Source organism: Sesamum indicum, linkage group LG7 (assembly GCF_000512975.1).
Source record: "Sesamum indicum cultivar Zhongzhi No. 13 linkage group LG7, S_indicum_v1.0, whole genome shotgun sequence".
In the NCBI taxonomy this organism is placed as follows: Eukaryota; Viridiplantae; Streptophyta; class Magnoliopsida; order Lamiales; family Pedaliaceae; genus Sesamum; species Sesamum indicum.
In genome coordinates, this window is record NC_026151.1 from 2,200,939 (window position 1) to 2,208,233 (window position 7,295).

Sequence of the window (7,295 nt, forward strand, 5' to 3'; positions counted from 1 at the left end):
TGTCCACGGTTGCAACACCAGACACGGTCAATCTCGATCTATACAGCTTCATATTTCGAGCTTCGATTTTCGATTTCTGCTTCTTCTTCTTGAAAATCAACCGAGCCGACGAACTCGTTCCCTTCATCCCGCCCCAAATGCTGTCGCCCGCGGCTGTGACACTGGACATGGCCAGTCTCTTAATCCCACTTGCCGATATATACAGCTTCATATTTCAATACTTCTTCAAGAACTTGTGTGCCTATACATACACTTAACAGTAGTATCTATGTAATAGGTGAATATATATATGGGTGAATATCTATGTAGGCTTGTACTGCTATATTTTTTATTTTTTTACCTTTTTACGAGTTTTGTTGCTGACTTTTATGTTTGTCTTTTGGTTTAATGGAGGCTTTTTGTGAGTGAAAAAGTTGAGCAAGCCTCAGATTTGGAAGCAATTAAAGTAGACCTTTCTGTCTATACTGGTTTTTTTTATTCGTTTGGTTGGGATTAGGGTTTAGTATATTTTATTCTGTTTTAGGGGGATTGTAGATTTTGTCATGTTGTCCCAACTGTGTTAGGTGTATGTATGAAAATATTTAATAATTTGTGGTCCATTTTGTGGTCCCAACTGAGTTGGATCTATTTTTTAGTCAATCTATGCTTTGAATAAATAATATTATGCTTTTATTGTTATGTCCATGAAAAGAACACTGTGTTAGGGTTTTGCTTCTTGCTGAAGCATTATTGGTTGTCTTTTTTTTGTTGGGAAGTTGTTGTGCTTTTATTGTTATGTGCATTTGTACCCCCTGTGTTATGGTTTTGCTTCTTGCTGAAGCATTATTTGTTTGTGGTTTATTTTATTTATGTGCAAATATTTCAGGCACATAACATAAATTTTTGAAGGGGTGAAAAATTTATAAAACATCCTAAACTTAGTTATGTAGGAGGTATAAGAAAGTATTTGAGAAATTGGATTTAGATTATTTGGGTTTATATGAATGAGGATAAATGTATGAACAGTGTGGGGGGAAAAGTCAGTGCTTAAATTTTATTATAAAGATCCCACTCTACCATTAGAATGGGGCATAAGATAGATTAAAGAAAAATGTCCTGATATTTATTTGGTTGACCTACAAAATTGTTATAAAAACTTGAAAGTTCCAGTAAGTATTTATGTAGAGGAAGAGGATGTTAAACCTATTCAAGTCGTAGATAGTCAGGGTAAGCCAGTTGAAAAGGAGCTGGAAGAAGAAATTAGATACTTGTAAGACGGAGTAGATTTTGATGAATTGGATGGGGATGAGAATGAGAGTGAGGGTGATGGGGGGAAGGACTGTGAGGGGCAGGGTGTAGAGGGTCAGGGATGGGATGGAGTTGAGTTTGAGATTGTTGACTGTGAGGGGAAGGGGGGTGTTGCATTCGGGGATGATGTTCCAATAACTGAAAATGCTGAAAATCAAAGTGAGATTGGAATTTCATTTCAGTTCAAGAAAATGAACCAAATCCACCTGAAAATGAACCAAATTTCACTAATGTTCCAATAACTAAAAATGGTGAAAATCGAACTGGTAATTTCACTGAAATTCCAGTTCAAAACAATTCCGAAAAGATGACTGAAACGAGAAAAAGAAAGATGTACAAAAGATTTTTGAATGAGTTCTCATCGAAATTTGATGATTTATCTGATGAGGACTATGTGCAAGGTTGTGAGGGGAATGATAGTGAAGCCCCTAATGTGGTTTTAGAAGATATTGAATGTGAATATGATGATAACATTTTCCTATTAAAAAATCCAACCAAAAAAGACTTGATCAAAAAATTGAAAAGAGTAATGAAAGACAAAAATAAAAAAAAATTGCCTGAAAGAGTTCAAACTGAAGTTGGAAAAAATGAAGGGCTAGTGATGATGGAAATGAGGATGATTTGGTCAGCTTAGAAGGTAGTGGTGACAATGAAAATGAAAAAGCACCCTATTTTCAAGAGTAAGAATTGAGCTATCCCACTAAGTGTTGTTCTCGAGTGTGTATGTTGGGTAACTTTATGTTTTATGAGTCTTGTGTACTTGTTTTACTTGTGTTGTGGAGATCTTGTTGGTGTATGGTTGACCTTATTATGTTTATATATTCTAGTGCAGTCTGACGTTTGAGAGTTGTTCTTTCATAGTAGATTGTTGTTTATTTGTTATGAAGATCTCATCTTAAAAGTCTTACTTTTTGGGGCTATATTTTTTGGGCAGCATTTCTAAGGATTACTATGGGTTTATTGGATTTGTTTGTCTGGGATTGCAAGGGTGGTCTTTTTTCTTGTTGATTTTGTACCTCATTTTCGCGAGGCGATAAATATGGGATGATGGTTTATTTGGATTTTGGTATTTATGCGATTTCATCTTTTTCAAAGTTGTCTTGTGCTGTTTTTTAACGACTTCCTATGTTGAGTGTTTTTGTGTTGTTTTAGTAAAAATTCTTTCAAGCGGTGCTTTATGCAGAAAATATATTTTTACTAATAATAAATTAACAAGAATGCTACTAAATTTTTGTGATTTTGTGTACTTTTGGAAGACAAAAAATCACTGTTCATTGTCAAATCATTTCTCTTTCATATTATATTTAATATATGTATATATATATATTATATAGAAAGCCCTAAACTAAAAAAACATACAAATAAGGTGGAAAACAATATAGCCAAATATCAGAATGTTTTATCCCATCTCGAAAACAGTCAAATATGAAACCAAACATAGTGCCTCGACCTTATATTAATACACAACTATCATATAATCGATTCATTTTTATAACACAATATTATATATATATACATACATTTCTACTAAAAGCACAATAATTGCAAGAATAAAAAACAAAACGTATTTACTGGAGAAATTAAGATGCATTGCATAGCTAAGGTCCAAAAAATGTGGCCTCTTTATTGTTTATTATTATTAGATAAGAACACATTTTATAATATAAAGACTACATTTAATTGTGAGAGTTGAACCGATTTCCGCATATAATTTCACAAGTACATTGACTTTTATTTGAGCCCACATCCACACACTTGATACTTTTGGGCATCTTACTTGCTGGATATTGGCCTATTACCTTCAATATGCAGTCTTGCAGTCCACTCGACCCACATCGACCATCCCTAGGAATTGGGGGTGCTGGGCAATATGGAAATTGTCCTGACCAAAAAATTATCAATATCAGTTCCATGACTAGTTTTGAAAAATAAATAAATAAAAATATTCATGTAAATTACCCATGGATGGAGTGAAAAGAGCTAGCAAGACTGCTGCACCTAGCATCAAGATAATTGAAAAACTCTTCATCTGTTTCTAAGTTAAAGAAGATGTGATGAACTATGGTTGAATTTGGTTGAGTTGAGGTTAATGTTTTATAGGTGTTAAAAAATCAAAATTTGACATGTTCTCATAATCTAATATTATGAGATTGCACATAGTTTCTATTTTTTTGTTTTGTTTGGTAAGAATATTGATTTTACTTGTAGGTTAATATGAATTATTTGAATCACAAGAAAAAAAAAAACAACGACCTACCTTATATGTATTATATGGTAAGGGAAGACTTAGGGATTAGAGATTAAGAGTAGATATTTCTTTTAATGCATAATTTATTAATGAAATCAATTTAAAGAATTATTTTAAGTGATAAGATGTTGTTACCAATTACTTAGAATGAATTAAAATTGAGTAAATCGAAACATTATAATGAGAAAATTAATTCTTAACTTGAGGGACTGGTGCATACGGAATGGGGTAGATATTGAGTTTTTAAGAAATAAAGCTGCAAGATTGATGTCTAGGTTGCGATTGAAAAAAGAGGGAATGAAGAAGTATGGAGGATGTATTTGCCCTAACATCCTAAAGAAGATAAACAAGCAATAAAATGCCGCAAAAAACTGTTTCATTAGGTGACGTGGTGGGGGAGAGTATAAAATTGACCACTTCTTGAACAAGTATGTGGTTGACTGAAAGAATAAAACATGCAGTTGTGGCATGTTTCAGTTAACAAGTTACCCATGTTGTCATGCTTGTTCAACAATTGTTTCAAAAAGGGCTAGAATAGATGATTTTGTGGATGATTTTTACAAGAAGACAATTTACCTCAAAGTGTATAATGACATGATACATGCTGTTCCTGGAGCACAAAATTATATAAAAACCAATTTTAAGCCCTTTAAACCTCCTAAGATTAAAAAAAAGAGGGGCATACCTAATAAACTTAGGAGAAAGGGTCCTAATGAGCTGCAGTCAAACACATCAATGCAAAAAGGATTGACGCAGAGCTGTAATAAATGTCTTCAAATAGGCCACGATTAGGGCAATTGCAAGAATGAAATACATCCAAAGTCAAAGTTTTACAAGGTTTGTGTCAGTTTTTTAATATGTCATATAATAATTTTAATTTGTTATGTAACAAAATTATTTTTTTGCAGGCAAATGTTGCTGTTCCTGAAGAAATTCCACATGGATCTCGAGCCCCCCCCCCCTTTAAACCAGGAGCAACCAAGTAAAAAGGTAGTACCAAATATGTTCAATGAATTATGGTCTTTCTGTTTTGTCCCTTCACCTTTGTTTTTTTAAACTCATTTAAGATCACAATTTGTAGGCTGCAGCAAAAGTAAAGAGAAAAAGCAGCAATGTAGTACAACCACCTGCACCTGCACCAGGCTTTGCAACCCAGGTATGTTCTTCTTTATTGAAATATTTTTAAACCAAACCAGTTGCAACAAATGTTTTTCAAAATCTAAATTTAATGCAGCAACAAGTAGGCTATCAAGGCCCTATACATGCATCCTTGCTGGGGAATGATACTCCAACAATTTCTTCAATACCTGCAACTAGAAGATACAATGAAAGGCCAACTATTTCACAAGTTTTGGACAAGGTGAAAGAATGACAAAAGAGAAGACAACAAGAGTAGTTTAGACTGCATCGGCTTTCAAATTGCACCCACATAAAGGCGTAGATGGAAATCTCAGATCTAGTGATTGCGTGTTTTGTCTTTATTTGCTTTATCGGAATGAGGAAGATGACCTTGACATTTTCTATATTTTTTGAGAAATAAACGTGAGAAACAAGTGGAAGAAGGAGAAATTGCAATAATATATGAGCAAGCTGATACACTTTTATTTGGGGAAAAATACAGGGGTGTAATTTGCTCTTTACACTAACACAGGGGGGTATTTTTCACTTAATCTCTTTCATTTGATGAAGGAGGGGCAGAATTGTCAAAAAACAACATAAATATGGCCCCCCAACCGCAATATTGGCGCGTGCGCCACACCTTGGACTCGCAGGGATCAAATTGCTACAATAAAATTTTCATAGGGAGGTAATTTCATATTTTTTTGTATCACAGTAGGTATCATTCACATTACCATATCACGGGAGGTGCGCTGCATTTTTCCCTTTTAGGATATTAGGCCTTATCCATACTGATGCATTTAATTTCATGGATTTAGGGTAGCATACGGATACGGATATTAAAGTTATGTTTTGGTGTATGGGTTGACAAGCTACTCACTACATTCCTAGCAAGTCTTACGTTAGCTGATTTGTTCATAAACATACTTTCTACAACTGCTTTTGTTCACTTATTGTCCAAGTTAGGCTTACTGCATTTTTACCAAGCTCTAAATTTTGGGGGAGGGGGGGGGTTGGGTGATTGTTGAGTTTTGGGGGTCTGTAGCTGTATCTCCAACTTTCAACCAAGTTTAAAATAAGAACCAAGAAGAAACGTGTTTCACAAAATAAGTTCTTATTAATTACTTGTATTACGTTGTTTTGTTGCTTGTTTTTATTACTTTTTCTCATTTCTCCAACTGGCACCTACTCAGTTGGAAGGTAGTTGTGTAAAATAAAATGGGCTATTGTTTAATAGCCCAACCCAACACCCTGAATGGCCCAACTTGAATATGGGCTTCAGGCCCCATTCGATTAGACAAGCCTAATTCATGAGGCCTATTAAGCTCGAAACTGATTAACAGCATAGATGCTTACAATTGGCAGAATCTAATGAAGCTCCCATGTGCCCATACCATTGGGCCAACCTTATAAATAATTCAATCATTATTTCATGGATCATATGAAATTTTAGAAACCCTTTACTCTTATTTGTTGTTTTACAAGACCAATTTGTTGATTTTGGCGTCGGAGTGTTTCTGTCAAGACTATTTTAGTTGTTTTAAATTTGTGTTTTCAGATTATTTCCAAATTATAAAATGTTAGATGAAAGCTTGATTCAAGACCTCCACTCTACGACACAATAAACGAAAAAAAAAAAAACAAAAAAGAATTGTTGTGTTAAAAGTTAGCTCCAGATTGTAGCCATTGACTTGAACTTTTTTGAAATGCTTCTAAAAGTAAAAGGGGGTTAAATGCAATGGTCCTATGTGGAAATATTAATAGGAAAAATTTTACCCTAAATAAAATTATGCAATTTTTTAATTTTTACAAAAAATGAGAACCATAGTCCTGTAATCTAGGAAACAGTGAGTTTCTTAAGTCGTTGCTCCTCTTCTTCTTCTATTTTTTTCCTCTTCATTCGTGGAGGATTTTACTTACTACTATTTTGATAGGGTTAAATGAAATTTACTCTCCGTGTATTAAGAAAAATGAGCAATTTATCCTTCTATGAAAAAATAGTAATTTATCTTCATGTTAAGCTTTGCTTAATTTTATTATAAAATTAATTTTGAGTAATTACGGAATCAATATGAAAAGTTATAGCATTTTGGCAACAATTCAATACGTAATAAATATAAATAATTAAAATATGTACTGAAATGATTATATACTATTAATTTTTTAAATATTAAATAAATTTAGTCTATTGACTTATTATGCTTCTATCCGAGTCCCTGAGTCAGCCTTAGATAGAGCTAAAGTATCCCAATCCTGTTCTAGGAGTCTAAAAGCTCCCGGATCAACATCTGAATCTAGCATCCTCGGTCCGAACAACATCGAACGAGGGCTTCCTTCTTCTCTGGTTCACCTCCAGGAAAGCTTGTTTTTTGAGTTGAAATCTAGAGTGGAGCTACCTGTTTTTTCCTTACGGAAAGTTGTAGTCAGAGCTAGGTCCGGGCCGAGCGAAGCGGTCCGGGAACCATTGCTGCTGGTTGTATGAATGCAGCTAAATGGAGTGCGGCATCCGAACGGCTTTAATGGGGTAGCGGGTAGAGAGTGCTTTCCTAGTTGGAAAGCACGAATGTTTACATCAACCGAGCCGGGGGGTCTAGGGGGGTTTTTCATAAACTATATACCAGTGCCTCGCCTATAAAAAGGC